This window comes from Mustela lutreola, chromosome X, assembly GCF_030435805.1.
Source record: "Mustela lutreola isolate mMusLut2 chromosome X, mMusLut2.pri, whole genome shotgun sequence".
NCBI classification, from domain to species: Eukaryota; Metazoa; Chordata; class Mammalia; order Carnivora; family Mustelidae; genus Mustela; species Mustela lutreola.
In genome coordinates, this window is record NC_081308.1 from 44,065,535 (window position 1) to 44,085,887 (window position 20,353).

The window sequence follows — 20,353 nt, forward strand, 5'->3', positions numbered from 1 at the left end:
GGTCTGCTGGGCCCCAGAAAAGGGAAGCCCAGATCAGCCAAGGTTAGCAGCCTCCAGGTCCAGAAGAGCAAGGAGGAAGGACTACTGCTATTTTACATAGCTGGGAGCAAGTGACCTAGAGATTTTCCAAGGAGAAGGTTCTGTTGAGGCAGAAAGACTTATAAACCAGTCTGGGTCATATTTTACAGGGTCTGCACTTCCTATGGGCACCTGAGCCAATCCAGGGAAAACCTTATTTTGCAGTAGAGACCCCAACTCCAGAATAGTGGTGCTTGGAGTCAGCATCTCTGGCTCTGCTGTGAATTTGCTCGGACTTCTGACAACTTACTCCTCCTCTCTGAGCTTCCGTTTCCTCTCTGAAAAATAAAATGTTGACTCCATTGAAACAAATGACCCTTCCAGCTAAACATGCTGTGATGTAATAGTCCTGGGCCCCAGGCTGGGGCTTCAGATGACGTCCTCACTGACATGTGTGATAGCCAGAAACCAGAGCAGCCACACGTAAGTTTCTTATATCCCAAGCCCCAAGTCAGGCATCAGAGTTTAATTTCTCTCAGGGACTTAGAGTTGGGGGTTGCCCTTTGTAATATTCCTAATCCCCATTCCAGTTTCCCTTGGCCTCTGGTCCAAAGTCCAGCAGTTTCTGGCCCAAGAGGGCTTATATGGGTCCCCTCAGGACAAGAAGCATGCCCAGGCTATTCCTCTCTGGGGAAATTGTTCCTGGAGCCTCTTCCCCTCTCCTCCGTGTGTACCATCTGGGGAAGTCTGGGTTGACTTTTGTCTACTCCCCAAAAGGCTGGTGCCATCCAAAGAAGCCCATAGGCCTCCCTTTGGTAGTTAGTACTGTATAGGGAAAGGCTGGGGATTTTATGGGCATATCAATCTGGCTTGGAGTCTCAGCTTCACTACTCACTCCTGGTTTGGACTTGGGCATGTCACAGGGCTTCCATTTTCTTACCCACTGGTATTCAATAATTGGCACCTGCTGTTAATGTTATCTTCTACCCCAAATAATAATGGGCAAAAGTACTGTTAATAGCAAGAAAAATAACTTTTTTAATCCAAATGAAGATGAAAGAGAAAGGACTAGTTAAAAGAAGGTCCAGGGGCACCTGGGTGGCTCAGTGGGTTAAGCCTCTGCCTTTGGCTCAGGTCATGATCTCAGGGTCCTGGGATCAAGCCCTGCATGGGGCTCTCTGCTCAGCAGGGAGCCTGCTTCCCCCTCTCTCTCTGCCTCTCTGCCTACTTGTGATCTCTCTGTCAAATAAATAAATAAAATCTTAAAAAAAAAAAAAAAAAAAAAGAAGGTCCAAAACCAATGGTTACCAGAGGGAAGGTGGGTGAAATAGGAGATCGGGATTCAGGAGTGCACTTGTTGGGATGAGCACCAGGAGTTATATGGAAGCATTGAATAGCTATATAGTACACCTGCAACTAATTTAACACTGTATCTACACTGGAATTGAATACAAAACTTAATAAAAAATTTTTGAAAAAAAAAAAAAAAGATTCAAAAGCCAAACCTTGTACTTGGATACTCAGAGCTTCTCAAACTTTAGTGGGCATACTAATAGCCTGGCCATCCTGTTAAAATGCAGATTCTGAGTCAGTAGGTCTAGATTAGGCTCCAGATTTGATTTTCTCACAAGCTCTACAGTAATGCTGCTGCCAGTGGTGTGATCACCATTCTTTGACAATGCACAATACGGTACCATTAATGGTACACTACAGGATAACCCCTGGTCTGAAAAAGCAGCAGGATAAACAATCTCTTCTGTCACTACTCAGGCCTCAGTGCCAGGCCTCCCCAATCTTCTGGTCATCAAGTGCCTTCCTCTTTCCACTCAGCAACCCAGCAAAAACCAGTGTGATTCCCTGATGAGGCCTGCCAATCCTCACTTCCTAACAAAATAAAGAAGGAGTTTGATGGCAGTCTGGCCTTTTCAGTACCCCGGTGAGGTTGAGGAAATTATAACGAGAGGTGCAATCATGTTTGTGAGACTTCCTGAGGTAGGGGAGGTGGGGAGGGCAGATGAGCTAGGGAGTGACCAGATGAGGTGAGAGGATGGGCAGGTAGGCACAGCTTATACTTGAAAAATCCATAGGCAAAGGAAGATAAAAGAGGAACACAAGCCATTTGGCCAATTTGAGATTTGGGAAAGAAGCTGGGGGAGGGGTTGGGGGTGAAAGGGGGATCCTCTCCCTTAGCAGGGCTGAGTTCCAGATTATATGACCAAGTATAACCTCCTATGTTTGGGGGAAGGTAAAAATGACTGCTTCCTTTTTTTTTTTTTTTTTAAGATTTCATTTATTTATGTGTCAGAGAGAGAGGGAGAGAGAGAGGGAAAGAGAGAGAGAGAGAGGCAGAGGAAGAGGCAGACTCCCTGCTGAGCAAGGAACCTGATGTGGGACTTGATCCCAGGACCCTGGGATCATGACCCAAGCTGAAGGCAGATGCTTAACCAACTGAGCCACCGAGGCATCCCAAGATGACTGCTTCTTTTCCAAGCACTCAGAAAATAAGAACTTGGCATAGCTGCAAGAGGAGGAAGGGCACATGCAGGTGAAAGTGGCAGATAAGCCAGAAGCTAGCTCCCAGAAGAGCCCTCTGATAAAAACTTCTGAGAGATGAGGAGATGGAGGCAGAAGAATTCTGGAATGAGTGCCCTAGTGGGCTGTCACCCCAGTATCTTCTGACAGCACTACCTGTCTCGGAACCTGGCTTCCAGCAGACCTGCCAAGCAATATGTAGAGGCAAATAGAGAAAGAGAACAATGACTCTGCCCCAACCCAGAGCAAGAAGGACAATATGGTCTGTGTTGCCGGGGATTGTGTTAATCCAAGGTCTGGGCCATAATCTGTTGCAGGCTCTTTCCTCTTTTGAAAGTATTTAGATAAGGAGAAGTACAGAAGAGAGTCCTTGATTAGCTCTGTTTACTTTCTGTGGTTCTTCCAGCCTCCCCCTGAATATCACATTCCACCTGCCCCACACGAAGGAGGCCAAACCCATTCTGGCCAGCTCAGCAGGAAGGGAAGCCTGCACATGGACCGGCGGACAGAACAATGCACAGCTTGTTTATCTGACAAAATAGGGGAAAAGCTGCTTGATCATCATGGAGAGATACAGAGCTATGAAGGCCCACTCACATCCCACTGTTAGTGGCCGGGAGTGGGGCCTTGCAGCCTGGTGATCCAGAGATCATTTCTTATTACAGACCAAACCAGCGGGAAACATGTATACGTGTGTGTGTATAATTTTAATGACAACTTTGACAACAGTGGCTTTCTTGTCAGTCTGGGGAAGTTATAATTTGGATCACCTGAAATGTGGGTATTTTATGTAGAAGGGCTTTGGTATTGTTCTGCCTCCCCACCTTCCCCCACCTCCTCCAACTTCCCCTCATTTCTCTGAATATTCAGGTCAAGTTCTTTCATATAAATCCACTGGATCACCCTCTCCACCCTCCATGCTAGGGTCCATCCATAGGCAAAAGGAAACCCAGGGTAGTGAATAAGAAAGGGGATGCTGAGGTGGAGAGACTCCCTCAAATGCTGTGGTGTGTGTCAGGGGGTGCCTTCTGGCTCTTCATGCAGACAGTGATATTTCATCTGATTTGGCTTTTGTCTTCATGTATCCATTTTTCACATTGAAATCTTTAAAACATGGGGACACCTCTTTTTCTAAAGGCTGGAAAGAGGCAAACTGTGAATGATGCAGGAGAGCCTTCCAAATACTAAGTGGCTAAAAAAATGCTTAGTACTTGAGAAACATAGTACTTAGAATTCTCTTTCAGAGTGGGCTGGAGAACATATTTTAGTTTTTCTCTGTATAGTCTAATAAGACATACCCATCATAGACTGCTTATTGTCAGTGATCCTAAAGGCAAGGTGGTTAACAGTGCATATTACACAGCTTCTAAAAGCAAGGGAAGCAAGTCAGGAATCTGAATAATGAAAGAGAGTTTTTCTCACTTTCCTGTTACAAAAGCTAAGAATGCCCCACCAGAGGCCTGAAAGAGACTTCTGGAGAGCACACAGAGAAAATGACAACAGGTTCATAGAGCACCATCTTCTGAGTCAGCTTCTGCTGTGTAAACCAACACCCCCAATGATAAAGAAGGTAGAGGATGCTTGTCCTTCAGCTCTGGTTTCTATTAGTAGTATTTGTAGTATCCTGTGGGAAGGAGGTTATGGGAATAATACAAAATTTCCTTTCTTCTCCCTTTAAGCCAAATATCTTCTTCCACTCAAACTCAGTATTAGAGATCCCTTTTCAGGGAGATGATGGAACCCACAGAGGTTTCCCCCAAAGTCAAGCCTCAAAGCCCTCAGAATTACTTCTGGCCACTCTTCAATTCACCCCCACTAGTAAGGCCATGAAGCCTTGGGACGATAGCCAACAATAGTGAATACCCCAGTAGAACAAAGAACACCCACTCACTCTGCTTTGAGCAAAGATGACAATAAGGAAGGGTCAATGTGCAGTGGACCTGGACTACAGTGAGCTAGGTGGACAGTAGTGGGAGAAGAGGTTGCAAAAGTGCCAAGGCCAGGTCATTTTCAAAGGCCAAGGTAAGAAGCATACATTTAAATCTCAGTGCAGTGGAAAGAGAGTGGACATTGCTAATGTCCAAATGATCAAAATTTTATAAAGATCTCACTTGGCTGATGGATTTAGGTAAGACAAGAGTAGGAGCCAGGGAACCAGTTAGAAAGGCTCTTATAGGTAAGAGATCATGGTGGTTTTTTCTAGGGAGGAAGCAGTAGGGTAGAGAAAAGAAGCTTGATTAGAGATGTCTCAAAGAGGTAGAGCTGGCAGGATTTGTTGATGGATTGAATGCGGAGAGTGAGGGAAAAGGAAGCCATGACATTTGGGTCATCTGGCATCTGTACCTTCTTAGCACAGAATTCATTCCCGAAACTAAGTCATTAGTAGTGCTAAAAAAAAAAAAAAATTGGCAGTCCTCACAATTCTTTTATTCAAATATTGATGGAGTTTCCATCTACATTTAAGGTGCATGGAAGGGTACCATGGCACATGCCAAAATGAAGACTCAGTTTAAACTGGAGGAGACTGGAGAATTCATGCCAAGTTTTGCATAAACAAGAGGGGAGAAAGCAGGAATATGCTGAATGAAGAATGTACAGTTTCTATAAGGCACACGGGAAGTAAAATTAAAATGACGGTGAGAATATGGCAGCCCATAAGTGTTAGGGTAAAGCATTTACTTTATATAACCCAAGAGGCAAGAGAGAGGCTTTGGAGGCTCCAGGATAGGACAGCAACATGGTAAAAATCAATGTGTGTGAAGGGTTATTCTGGTAGCCAAGTGTAGGACAAATTATGTGGATAAATAGTGAAAGCATAGAGAAGCAGGCTGGCACCACACATACAGTAAAAGGTAGAACTAGAGCAGGGCAGCGGAGGGGGGGGCGGCGGAAGGGAAGGCTGAGAGGGAGGACATGAGAATCAGAATCAACAGGGTTGGACTACTAATTAAATATGAAGGAGAGAACGGGGTTAATGTGACCATGAAACATGTGGGAGAGCAGTGGTATCGCTCATCTAAATAGGGAAATTGGAGCAGGAGCTGGGTTTGGGAGAAATATTTTATTTTTGACAAGAGTTTGTTCCATAGGCTGTCAAATTATGTAGATAGGCATGCCCAGCAAGAAGCTTAATGTCTGGGCTGCAGTGCTAGAAAGAGATTAGGGCAGGCTATGGACATGCAGTCAGTATCCCGAGAGGAGGCAGCTGATGCTGCTGCATTAGATGTAACTGCCTGTGGTAAATGTGTACAAAGAGGGTAGGTGACAGGTCTCTACAGAACAGCTAGAGTTCAGGTGGGAGAAGAAGAAAAGCTGATCAAAGAGACACAACAATAAAGTCATTTTTCAAAGATATCGGCAATATGTATTTTTAAACTAAGTGTCCACCAAGTGACAGGACACAGGCATTCTTACGCATTGCTAGGTAGGAAGGGATATGGGTACAGGCTTGCTGGAGGGAAATGTAGTGTAGCAAGAGACATCAAAATGTTCCCACTGTGCTTGTTTCAGCCAACATACACTAAAATTGGAATGATATAGAGATTAGCATGGCCCCTGCAAAGGATGACATGCAAATTTATGAAGTACTCCATTTTTCTCCCCTGGAATAAGAGAACATTGTGGTTGCATAACTTTGTGAATATACTGACAATCACTGAATGACACATTTGAAAGTAATGAATTTTATGGTATGTGAATTACATCTGTTTTAAAAAATGTTCCTACCCTTTGATCCAGTCTTTCCACTCCTGGGATTCTATCCTAAGAGAGCAATTAGAGATGCACACATTGATTTATGTACATGAAGTGTCATCTACTGCAGGGATATTTATGATGCTAAAAACAGGAATATTCTAAGTGTCTGACATTTAGGAAGAGTTAAGTGAAGTATTGTACATCTACACGAAGGAAAAATAATCTACCATTAAAAACCATGTTTCTCCAGACTACTTAATGATCCTGGAAAAGGCTCACAATACAATGGTAAGCCAAAGAAAAAGTATATAAACCTGTATGTAGTACCAGCCCAATTCAAAAAATATATATGCATGTACCTATATATTCATGTACAATCATACACATATTAAAAGACTGAAAACAAATATACTAATATCTTCCCAGTAGGCATTTATCTCTATGTGGTGGAATTAAGGGATATTCTAACATTTCTTACACCTTCACAAAATTGCAAAGTTTTCTCTACACATGCATTATAGCTGAATGAGAAAAGGTTTTCAAAGAAAAAAGACACCATTCTACATGGAGATATCATTTACCCTGACAGTTGTCGGATATAACTGTCTGATACATTTAAGTTAGGAATCTGCAATTATACTTGTCATTTCACTTAACTATTTCAAACATCTAGATTTCACCCTCAGGCAAATCAGCCTAGAGGCCACCAACTAGCAAAATGCTTTCCCAACAAATGCTTTGCTGCTTGGTAGTATATTCCTCTGTTTATTTTACTACTAAAACAAAAACAAAAACAAAACCCAACCCTCCCCCAAAATCAAAACCCCCCCCAAACTAAAAAAAATCCCCAAGCCCCAGCATTTGGCAGTTTTTTATGCCAATATTAACACTGGAAACTGTTCTTTGCTGTGAGAGGTGGCCAGGGCTGGAAGAATAAGGAACAAGTTGAAGGGAGACCAGGCAAAGGAAAGGGGTCAAGTCAAGGTCAGCATCATGGGTGTGCCCAGTGGGTTGAAAAATATTACTACTCAAGGTCTTCTTCTTCTTCTTTTTTTTTTTTTTTAAAGATTTTATTTATTTTTTTTCATGAGAGATGGAGAGAGAGAGAGAGAGAGAAGGAGGCAGAGGCAGAGGGAGAAGCAGGCTCCTTGTGAAGCAGGGAGCCCAATGTGGGACTTGATCCGAGGACCCTGGGATCATGACCTGAACTGAAGGCAGATGCTTAACTGATTGAGCCACCCAGGAGCCCTACTCAAGGCCTCCTTGGCTATAGTTTCTTCGCAGGTGCCTGATGAACTTGGTTGGACAAAATTTCATGGAGAGGGAACAAGGCACAGGAATATCTGGTGTGGGGTGTGGCCGCAAGTACCATTAGTGAAGACATCTAATTTCTAATATTTGTATATAGTTCACAAGGAACTTTCATACACACCACTCCATTTAATCCTTACAACCACCTTATAAACTCTACTGCAGGAAAGATGAAACTCAGGCTCAGAGGCGAAATAAATCACACAAGGCCTGAACCCCATTTTCAAATTCCTTTGCTTTTTCCCTAAACAGTGGTTCTTGAAGTTTTTCTATAGATCAGCATCAGCATCACTGAGAACTGGTTTAGAAATGAAATTCTGGGGTCCGACTCCAGATCTTCTGGATCAGAAACTCTAGGAATCGGGCCCAGAAATCTGAATTTTAATAACCTCTCCAAGTGATTCTACCGCACACCCGCATTTGAGAGCCATCACTCTAAAGAATGCTACCATGCATTTTAAAACGGATTTTCTAAGGAGGGCCTGTATTGCATGGAGCACTGGGTATTATACGTAAACAGTGAATCTTGGAACACTACATTAAAAACTAATGATGTATTGTATGGTGGCTAACATAACACAATTAAAAAAAAACAGATTTTCAAGCAGCTTCTTTTATATACTGGCTGCTGGGCACCTGGGTGGCTCAGTCATTTAAGCATCTGCTGTCAGCTCAGGTCATGATTCCAGGGTCTGGGGACTGAGTTCCACATTGGGCTCCCAGCTCAGCAGGGAGTCTGCTTCTCCCTCTATCCTTCCCCACTCCTTGTGTTCTCTCTTTCTCTCAGTCAAATAAGTAAATAAAATCTTTAAAAACAAACAAACAAATAAATAAATAAAATACTGGCTGCTGGTGCTTTGACTTATGTGGGGTCTTGTCTTCCAAGGCAGCCTGGGAGCCTTTCTTCAACTGTCAGTGACTGTGTATATAGTCGAGGGGGCTGCCTGAATAGAATTTGGGCTCCAGGGGCAGGAGGGAACACATTACTTCATGTTGAGGAAGGTCTCAGAACCAAGAGGGCAATTCACTGCTCACATCTTCTCTGTTTGGAGGAGATATGAGCGGGTGAGCCGCTGCTATATATCTACCTCCCTTTCTGAAATTTCTCTCCGTGAAGGCTTTCATATGGTTCCACAATGTCCTGCATGAGCCCCTGGGAAATTTCCTGATCTGATGTATTTACATTTATAAACCTCTAGTTGCTCAAGATTTTCATTTCTTTGGTTTTCATTTTTTTAATAGAGGCTTTTCCAAACAGCAATTTAGAAAAAATGCAAGAATTGAAATAAAATTATTTTCCTTCTGAGGAATATGAATTCCCCTACTCATGCCTCTCAACTTACTCCCTACCCAGTTTCCTCACTGCAGGTAACTGCTTGCTCTCTCTCTCTCATGCATGCACTCCTGCACTCAATCATACACATTCCTTCCTCTTGGGATGGAGAATAAACAAATCAGTTATTTTTTAAAAAATTGGACTTGACTTAAATTGGATTTTAAATTTTGTCAAGGTAATGTTTGTAAAATTGAAACAAAACTCATACATAAATATAGATTTAATTTGAAAATACTAACACTAAAAGAATCACAGAAGGAAAATTTTAAAGTATTGTTCTTTGTTTTTTGTCCCCAGCATCTTGAATAGTGCTTGCTTGGCTCTCAATAATTGAATGAGTGAATGAATGAATGAATGAATGAATTTGATGCTGGTACCAATGTAAACAGGAAATATGAAAATACAAAAAATAAATTTCCCTTCCCACCTAGGCATTGAAAAATGTTGGGAGTCCACATGTTGGAATCCATGTTGGGAGTCCACAAGGATTATGAACACAGAGCATTCAGGCAAGAAGGCTTTGACACTGGAGATATATCCTGTGGAACACTGAGAGACAACAGAACTTTAGGGCATCTTGACCTGCCTAGTACAGAATACATAACGTCTACTAACCTGCAGGTACAAAATCTACGTAAAGGAGGTCATGCTTGAGGTCTGACCTTGACAGAAGGGTAGGGATTGAATGAGATGAAATGTACTCCTGTAGAAGGAATAGCATGTGAGAATCATGGAAATGGGAGTCAAAAATGGTATCCTGAGAGTAGGATGTGAGAGAAGGAGTGGTGAGAGGTAAGGCTAGAGAAGCAGGCTGGGCCAGAACATGGACGAACTAAGCCACCATGTTAATGAGTTTGGACGTTCCCACAGGCACTGGGTAGTAAGTGCAAGATTTTAAGTATGACAGAGGCAAAACCAGATTTGCATTTTGGGAAGATGTTTCAGTTGACATTTGGTAGGGAGAAAAGAGGCAGGTGGACCACTTGGAAATAAAAGTTATAGTCCAAGCGATCTCTGATTCAGGGACAGAGTGGAGAGGTATATTTGAGAATTATCTTGTCTGGGAGGTAGGACCAATAAATCTTGGTGTCTGATTGGACAGATGTGAGGAGTAAAGAAGAGGAGGGAGTCCAGAATATCTGCCAGATTTCTCACTTCAGCAAATGATTCAGCCTGTCACCAATACAAGAAGAAGAATAGGGAGGAAATCAATCCAATTTTGGACAAGTTGATTTTTAAGTATTTTTTTTAAAGCAACACTTGCAGAAGGCAAACCATTCAAAGAGTACAAACAATACAAAAACATGAGTCCCCCACACTACTAGGGAAACCACTGTTAACATTTTCCTATTTATCCCCCAGTAGCAGTATCGTATAGTATTAAAAGCATAAGCTCTAGAACCAGACTGGATCTGAATTCATCACTGCTAGCTAATGGCCTTGAGCTAGTTATTTAACATCTTTGCCTCACTTACATCATCTGTAAAACGGAAATATAAAAATAGAACACCAAAAATGCATACAAGAATACTGTTCAGAAACCTGATGTTTGTGCTTAAACAGATAATTTCATATCTGTGTGTATTTTTTCACAACTTTTTAAGAACTGGATAGTATTACACCATGGAAATTTTGTTCAGTTTATTTAACCATTATCCAGTTAATGAATACTGAGGTTGTGTCTATTTTTTTTTTATTACAAATAATGCTGCAGTGAATATCTCTGTAATCTTTACATACAGATGATTATATCTATTAGATAAAGTGGAATTGTGGTTCACAAAATATGTAAATGTTTGTAATAAAGTCTCCTGAAATCCAAAGAGGTTATGGTAATTTGCACTTCCACCAACAATGTATTACAGCAGTGCTTTTCAAACTTTAATGTGCAAACAAATCACCTGGGGATCTCATTAAAATGCAGGTTATGATTTAGTAGTTCTGGGCTGGAACTGCATTTCTGACAATCTCTGGGTTGATACAGATACTGGTGGCCCAAGTATCACATTTTGAGTAGAAAGTATATAGCAAGGTGTAAGAGTGTGTTTCTCTGCATGCTTGACAAAAAATAATGAATACTGAATGCTCTGATTTTTGCCATTCTCATAGGTTCATTCATAAGTTGTATCTTAAGGCATGAGTTGTTGCTTAAATAAATCTGTATTTCTTTAATTATGAGTTTTGGTGAGCATCTTTTCATTTGTTTTTATAGACCAACTTTATTTTTTCTCAGTTGCCTCTTTAGGTCCTTTTTTCTCTTTTACAATGATTTGTTGGTATTTTCTTTAGTGATTCTCGGTCTCAAGAGCTCTTTATATATAAAGATGCAAAATCTCCTTCCCAGGCTTATATCTTTAGATTTTGTTTATACACTTAAGTTCTGCTGTACATTTTAACTTTGGTGTAGTTGAACTTAACAGTTTTCTCCTTGATGGCTTCCTTTGTGTCTTGTTTAGAAAGACCTTTAATTTCATGAAAAAATCATATATTAAAGATCATATACTAAACTATGTCTTTGGATCAATTTCTAGACCTAATTATGGTCCATTGATCTGACACATGAATATGTGCCAGTTTTACTTAAGCTGTTTTATTTATTGTAGTTTTATAATGTGTTAGAAAGGTACTGGTCCCTTTCTCCCTTATTACTCTTCTTTTTCAGACATTTCCTGACTAATCTTACAGATTTATATTTCCATATGTACTTTAGAATCACCTTGGGCATGCTAGTGTAATATGAAGTTGAATCCAGAATCTTGGAGTGTGGTCTTCCCTGGATACAGGAATCTGGGAGTTATCAGCAGTACCTGAAGCCTCTCAAGAAAAGTTCATAGAATGAGAAAGAGGGTCTGAGACCAAACTTTAGATTAGTAGTTCTCAAAGTTCAATACTTAGACCAGCAGCACCAGCACTATCTGAGAACTCCTTGGCCCCTGATTAGATCAGAAACTGTGGGGAGGAGGGAGCCAATATGTTCCTTAACAAATCCTCCAGAGAATTCTAGTGCACACTCAAGTTTGAGGACCACAGTTTTAGGGGATACCAGTAGTTAGGAGACAAATTACAGAAAAAGAACTGGAAATAAACAGTAGGAAGAAAACTAGGAGAAAGAGATGTTTAATAATCAAAGAAATTTCCAGAAAGAAGTATTCAACAGGGCTAGTGTTTATTAAGCAACAACTACTTCTAAAGGGCTTTATACATATCATCTCACTTACTCATGTGACTCCATAAGGTTATATAAATATTTGTACATATCAGGAAATTGTGATTAAGTGACTTGCTAAAGGTTGGCCAGTTGGTAAATGGTTTAACACCAGTGTTATTATATGTCAGTGGCTACCTTCCTTCCTCTGTAGTATACTGCTGAAAAACTCTATTAAAATTGCTCATTGGAAAAGGAGAAGGAAGATGCTCCTTCCTTCCCTGTTTTTTCAACCTGGAGGATACTAATGTACCTTGGAACTATACAGAGAAGAGTATTGTGACAGTGGAAGAAGCCAGACTATAGGGGAAATGGGAAGGAAGAAAGGGAGACAAGGGATATAAGAATACTTTTCAAGAGCCTAAGGAGCTGAGCTATGAAGGGAAAGAGAATCATTGTTAGAGGAGGATGAAGGTCAAGGGCAGATGATGTTTTTAGGAGAAAATGACTACCTAAAGATACTTATGTGTAATTGAGACTAGTTTATTCTTTTTAAAAAGATTTTGTTTATTTATTTGACACAGAGAGAAAGAGAGCACAAGCGAGGGAAACAACAGGCAAAGGGAGAAGCAGACTCCCCATTAAGCAAGGAGTCCAATGTGGGACTCCATCCCAGGACCCCAGGGTCATGACCTAAACCAAAGACAAGACACTTAACTGAGTGAGCCACCCAGGCATCCCTTGAGACTAGTTTAGATTAGGAATAGCATTCTATGGGTCTAGAGCAATCTTTGGTACTGATCTCTCCCCTAAGCACCACACCAGTTCTACCTATGCCCTACAACTGCAGTTGAATCTCTACGTATCTTATCAGTCAACTCAAACTGAAGAGAAAACCAAGGAAAAGCCAAACAAACATTAACATCAAGCCTAACTCTTCCTACTTTAGTTTTTTAAAAATCTTATTTGTTTGCTTTACATCTTTATAAGTTTGACTGGCTCAAACCTTGTAACTACTACTCCTCCTTTTCTTTAGTCTGTGTACTGAATCAGTCACAAATTTTTGGCTTTGATATATCTTTCCCATTAACTCTTCCAGCCTACTCTGCATAAACAATCACACCACATGGCCACTTTACATTCAGTTAACCCACACCAATTTCCCACAAACACTAATTTCATTCTTATTCACCTACTCACAATCCTGCAGCAGCTCCCCACTGCCTACTGGATAAAGTTTGCTTTTTATGGACTTTCCATAGATTATTCAAATTTTCCTCTTACTGATTAAGTTGGATGGGCTTCCTTAATAGTCTCCAAACCTATGTTTCTCTCCATCCTCTTTTTTTTTAATTTTTTATTTTTTATAAACATATATTTTTATCCCCAGGGGTACAGGTCTGTGAATCACCAGGTTTACACACTTCACAGCACTCACCAAAGCACATACCCTCCCCAATGTCCATAATCCCACCCCCTTCTCCCAAACCCCCTCCCCCCAGCAACCCTCAGTTTGTTTTGTGAGATTAAGAGTCACTTATGGCTTGTCTCCCTCCCAATCCCATCTTGTTTCATTTATTCTCCCGAAGCTGCGCGCTCGGTCAAAGAGGACGACCTTCCCCGATAGAGGAGAGGACCGTTCTTCGGTCAAGGGTATACGAGTAGCTGCGCTCCCCTGCTAGAACCTCCAAACAAGCTCTCAAGGTCCATCCTCTTTTTATGCCTTCCCACGTATCATTCAGGAATTCAGCCAACCTCCTCCTCTTTTTATTTCTTATTTTATTAAGTTTTGTATTATTTTTTTTCAGTGTTCCAAAATTCATTGTTTATGCACCACACCCAGTGCTCTGTGCAATACATGCCTTCCTTAACACCCACCACCAGGCGCACCTAACCCCAACCCCCTCCCCTCCCAAACCCTCAGTTTGTTTCTCAGAGTCCACAGTCACTCCTGGTTTGTCTCCCCCTCCGATTTCCCCCTACTCACTTTTCCTCTCCATCTCCCAATGTCTTCCGTGTTATTCCTTATGCTTCACAAGTAAGTGAGACCATAAGATAATTGACTCTCTCTGCTTGACTTATTTCACTCAGCATAATCTCCTCCAGTCCCGTCCATTTTGATACAAAAGAAGGGCCATCTGTACCTCAATGTTCATAGCAGCAATGGCCACAGTTGTCAAACTGTGGAAAGAACCAAGATGCCCTTCAATGGATGAATGGATAAAGAAGATATGGTCCATATATACAATGGAGTATTATGCCTCCATCAGAAAGGATGAATACCCTCCCCTTCTTTTTAAAATTTTTTTGCAAGCTTTTTGTGTTATTCTTCCAATTTTCATAATCACTTGCTGCTGGTGTCACTCATTTTGACAGTCATGTATTTCCTTGCTCAACCATTTTACCTATGTATGTCTCATCTCCCTTCACTAGAGTTCAGAGCTAGAGCATACTTCTGCTATGACTGCCACCACAATGTTTAACATATTGCTACGTACATGCTAAGCACTCACACTCAAAAATATTTATTAAATCAATGACATTGTATTACAGGAACTTGCTATTTAGAGATATTTGGTGAATTAATGTTTAGAAAATGCCTATTACTTTTTAAATTTTCAAATGTCATATTAAAAACTGTACATTCACTGGTGATATACCTGGTATCACGTATTGTTCTAGGCATGTTCTCATGAGGTACCTATTTAATCTTTACCAGATCCCTGTCAGGTGGGAAGTACAGCCCTGAATCACCCGTAAGAATAAGACTATGAGATGGTTAGAGGCTTACCTAGTATTTCCACGATATCCACTGACTACTGAGTTTACACTTAAAACCCCCAATACCATTGCTCTCTTCTTCATAACAGATTCCTTTCTTTCTGTTTTTATTTTTAAAACAGGGTCCCATGGTTCTTAATTGAGTTATAAACATTATTTTTCTAGAATCTTGGTGTAAGAAAAATTCTAATTAAGAAAATAGGTAAATAATAAGTATATTTATATCTTATATTTATATCTCAAGTTTAGTGTCTAATTACAGTTACTATGAATAATAAGAGAAAGTACCATTGTGTCTCTAAAGTAAATCCGTGCCATAATGCAAAGGGGGGATGAGAAGCAGCAGGGTGCTGTATTAACATTCATAATTATGCATCTTATGTACCAAAAATGAATTGCTGTTTGACAGCAAGGGAAAATGACAATCATAAGAATTATGACAAAAACACATAAGGTTAATCAACATATAATTGACTCACAAATATGCACATTTTAGTTGTTTTCTTTTATTGGTATTTATGATTTATTATTTAGAAACACTGCAAACTAATCTACCAGAATATATTTCCCTATTAAAGATGCCTGAAATGAAAACATGCACACATAAAGTGAATTAATTTTTTATGACACACAGTAGCTATATCACTTAAGGGAGATTTTGTTCCACAAATGCAATAACCTACACATAATAAGGTGTTGACTTCTTCAGTGATATTTAGTCTAAAACACACATATACACATACAAACACATTTTGGGGGCAACTTAAACCTATTGGGAGAAAAACACTATATTAAAAACTCTTTTCTCAGTATCTCCTAATGCATGCTTTATTAAACATAGCACATCCCAAAGAAACAGGAGGAATGCAGAATACAAATGACAGTATTTTCCCAGTGACTGAGACTGACCTAGCTTCAGGTCAGAAAAGAAGATGCCTTCACCCACCAGATAGCTATTGGATGACTTAACGTAAGAAGCCAACAATCATCAGTTCAGTTGCACAGACCCACACCTAGAAACTTAACTCTCACCCTATCTAAGAGCTGATTAACTTACTTTATTCTTCCATTGAGACTAGCAAGCGTCCCAGGTCAAGGCAAAGCTAAAGCCTGGGTGACTAAGACTCAATTATCCTCTTAGACCAATTTATACTTGACTTTGCTCTGGGCTCTGTTGGGATGTGAGGTTACAACTGAAGATACTACAGGGTGAGGAAAGGGAGAAAGCATGCATGGCCTAAAGGTTTTTCAAGTAATACAAGGATTTCTTGACAATCTAAATTGAAATACTCAATTTAAAGCCTCTGAAGAGGGATGCCTGGGTGGCTCATTTGGTTAAGCAGCTGCCTTCGGCTCAGGTCATGATCCCAGTGTCCTGGGATGGAGTCCCACATCGGGCTCCTTGCTCGGCAGGGAGCCTGCTTCTCCCTCTGCCTCTGCCTCTGCCTGCCTGTCTGCCCGTGCTCGCTTGCTCTCTCTCCCTCTATCCCTGACAAATAAATAAATAAAATCTTAAAAAAAAATTTAAAGCCTCTGAAGATAGTACTGAAACAGAAGCAAAGAAAGTAGGTGGGCAGGAACGAACTGAAGTTTTTAGAGAGCAAACAATGTACAGTCAGACAGACCTCGTTATAAGATGGTAGATGTGCCAGTTACCTCATTTCTTTGTACTTCGATCTCTTCATCTGGAATATGGGGATATATTCATGCCAATACCTTATAAGAGAGCTGTCATGATTAGATAACATGATGTACTTGAGAGCTGCTAGCACTGCATCTGACCCATAGTAAGTGCTGAGATAGAGGGACAGAACTGACATTTACAGAGTGTCTATTACATCTGAACGGAATCATGGTTCTGACTGAACCTCTTCAAATTTAGGTGCGAAGGTACTTTGGTGGAGCCTTTTCACCTGGCTCCAAATTCCTAAGGAGAACTCAGTTCATTCCTTACTGGTATTAATTTTTCAAACCAACTATTGGGTAGAAGACTGATATAGCACTATCTCAGTAAACTATTGAACCATGCAAGTCCCAGTGAGTGGAATTCACCAAAACTCAGCAATGCTGATACTGGGATAATAGGTGAGTTCTGGAGTCACACATGAAGGCAGGATTTGAGTTCCAGCTCTGATGTTTATTAGCTATTTGGCTTTAGACAACTGGCATGTTCATTCTAAGCCTTGGTTTCTTCAAATGATATCTACTTTGTAGAACTGTGGTGAGAATGTAAGGTGTTTTCACTATTATATTCTCATGATCACACAAGATCTCAGGCCAAGAAAGCTGTTCAGATCCTGGGATATAATACACAAGCAACACAGAGCAAATTTCCCTGTCCAGCTGTGGCAAACCAATGGCCACAGCAAGTGATTACATTGATAAGAAATTGGGAGGGGAGAAGAAATTCTTTTTACTGTGTCATGAAAAGGACTTTCTAGCAATTCTTCCTCTTTTGGGGTATTCATCATAATAGTGACCCTGAATCACATATAAGAGATCAGCCATACTCTCCACTCATCTTTAAACTTTCCTTTATTAAACACCATGCTTCTCCGAAGAAGTACAGAGTAGGAAAGAATCTTTCTCTCTCACACACACAGTAAGAGAGAGGGAGAGAAGGAAGGATACAATAAGAGAAAAGTTTCCTAATCTCATATAAAACTCATGCACCAAAACTAGTTTTTAATTTTTATTCAAAATTTTCCTTTCTGTTGGAAGGGCCATGGGTACTTTAAGAAATCAATTCCTGAAGTGCAAAGAGGGACAACTTCAGGTAAGTAACTTCAACTGTGTGTAAATTAAAGTCAAACAAACTTTATGACTGGGAAAAGGAGAATGACAGGTGATGTTCTGCTCTTCCCTTAGGGAGAAAACCAGCACTGTATAACTTCTCAAAGACTATTCAAAGGCATACATTAACTTTATACTTAACAAAATTGAAGGATATTCTGCACCCTCATTACAGAGGAAAAAAAGGAAGAATATATCTTTGCATGAGCCAAAGACATAATCATTTTTAGCTGAACAAGGATGCTAGAATGGCCAACCAATGCTTTCCCTTTGATTAGTTGGAAAGCAATCAATGCACTCTTGCTATATTGGAAGTTTCACTCAAAATAGAAACTGGCCTCAAGTCCAGAAAGCTGGCAGTTCAGAGACAAATCCCCAGAAGGGATCCTGACACTTGCACTAAGATCCAGGTTTGGCATATTCATCAGGACCTAAGTTTAAGACTAGATCTTGAAGAAGCTGTTAAGAAATAAGAACTGGTAAAACATACCAACCATCTTTAGGATTCATACGTTTCTTTCATCAGCTAAAAGAAACACCTTTGGTGCTTAAGGTTTACTTAGTTTAGCTGTTTTTAATAAAGACATTAGATTTTTAAGAAGAATATTCTGGCAAGGCACAGTTTTAGGTTTATAGTAAAATTAGAAGGAAATTACAGATTTCCCATGTATCCCCTGACCCCACACATACTTAACCCCCCCCCCATTATCTACATCCCCCACCAGAGTAGTACATTATTTACAACTGATGAACTTACATAGATACATCACAATCAACCAAAGCCCACAGTTTACATTAGTAAATTAGTAATTTACCTTACTCTTGGTCATGTACTTCCCATGGGTTTGGACAAATGTGTAATGCCATGTATCCACCATCAGAGTATCATACAGAATAGTTTCTCTTCCCTAAAAATCCTCCGTGCTCTGCCTTTTCATCCCTCCCTCCTTCCTCCCTAATGCCTGGCAACCATTGCTCTTTTCACTATCTCCATAATTTTGCCTTTTCCAGAAAGTCATATAGTTGAAATCATTGAGTATGTAGACTTTTAAGATCAGCTTCTTTCATTTAGTAATACACGTTTATGGTTCATGGCTTGATAGCTCATTTCTATTTAATGCAGAATAATATTCTATTATCAGGATGCACCATGGTTTATCTACTCATTTACTTACTGAAGAACATCTTGGTTGCTTCCAGGTTTGGGAAAATACAAATAAAGCTGCTATAAACATTTCTGTGCATGTTTTTGTATGGAAACAAGTTTTCACCTCCTTTGGGTAAATACCAAGGAGTGCAATTGCTGGATCACATAGCAAGAGTATATTTAGTTTTATAAGAAACTACCAAACTGTCTTGCAAAATGGCTGTACCATTTTGAATTCCCACCAGCAATGTATGAGTTCCTGTTACTCCACATCTTTGCCAGCATTTGGTATTGTCAGTGGTCCAGATTTTGGCTGTTCTGATAAGTGTGTAGTTATATCTCGGTGTTTTAATTTGCATTTCCCTGATGACATATAACATGAAGTATCTTTTTTATTTTTAATTTCTAGATCTTTTCTATTAAAGATTTTATTTATTTGACAGAGATCACAAGTAGGCAGAAAGGCAGGCAGAGAGAGAGGAGGAAGCAGGCTCCTTGCTGAGCAGAGAGCCTGATGAGGGGCTCAATCCCAGGACCCTGAGATTATGACCTGAGCCAAAGGCAGAGGCTTAACCCACTGAGCCACCCAGGTGCCCCTGAAGTATCTTTTCATATGCTTACTTGTCATCTGTATATTTTTTTGGTGAGTTGTCTGTTCAGGTCTTTGGCTCATTTTTTAATCAGGTTTTTTTTTTTAAATTGTTGTGCTTTAAGAATTCTTTGTATATATAGTTTTAAATTCTTTTTTTATAGTTTTAAATTCTTTATTTAAATTCAATTTAGTTAACACATAGTGTATTATTAGTTTCAGGGGCAGAATTCAGTGATTTATTGGTTACATATAACAACCGGTATATTTTGAATCACAGTCCTTTATCAGACATATCTTTCAGAAATATTTTCTTCTAGTCTATGTCTTGTCTTCTCATTGTTCTGGCAATGTCTTTTACAGAGGAGAATTTTTTCATTTAAATTAAGTCTAGCTTATCAATAATTTCTTTCGTGGATCATGACTTTAGTCCTGTATCTCAAAAGTTATCACCATACCCAAGGTCATCTAAGATTACTCTTATGTTATCTTTTAGGAGTTATATAGTTTCACATTTTACATTTAGGTCTGCAATCCATTCTGAGTTAATTTTTATGTAAGTGTAAGATTTGTGTCTAGATTCATTTTTTGCCAAGACATTTGATTTTTAGTAAAGATATTTATTTAAGTTAAGCATTTAATTTTGAATTTATTAAATATATAAGGAGATAAGGCTTATGAATCTCAAGATGAGGGATTATAACATAATTGAGACTTATGCATCTGTGGAAATGAAGTAGATAAACTTTTCCTTATTCCTCTCACTAAGTACAACTAAAAACCTTGGATATTACCTGTAAAACAAGCATAAGAAGACTCTCATAATGGTTGCCTTTAATACCACTCATTAGGAGAAAATATCTGCAAAACACATGTATGATAAAGGACTGATATCTAGAATATAAAGAAGATTTAAAACTCAAGAGTGAAAAATGAACAATCCAATTAGAAGAGTTTTAATGTAGTAAAGATTTCTATTACATTAAGAAGGTAGAATTGCTAGGG

General features: G+C 39.8%; 1 protein-coding gene and 1 pseudogene across 3 annotated transcripts in view; one reads left to right on the top strand and one right to left on the bottom strand.

Moving 5' to 3' along the window:
- SHROOM4 (shroom family member 4) overlaps nucleotides 1-20,353 on the bottom strand; it is a 218,921-nt gene that overhangs the window by 56,446 nt on the left and 142,122 nt on the right. The window lies entirely within an intron of this gene.
- Nucleotides 6,050-6,149, top strand: LOC131822334 (U6 spliceosomal RNA; annotated as a pseudogene).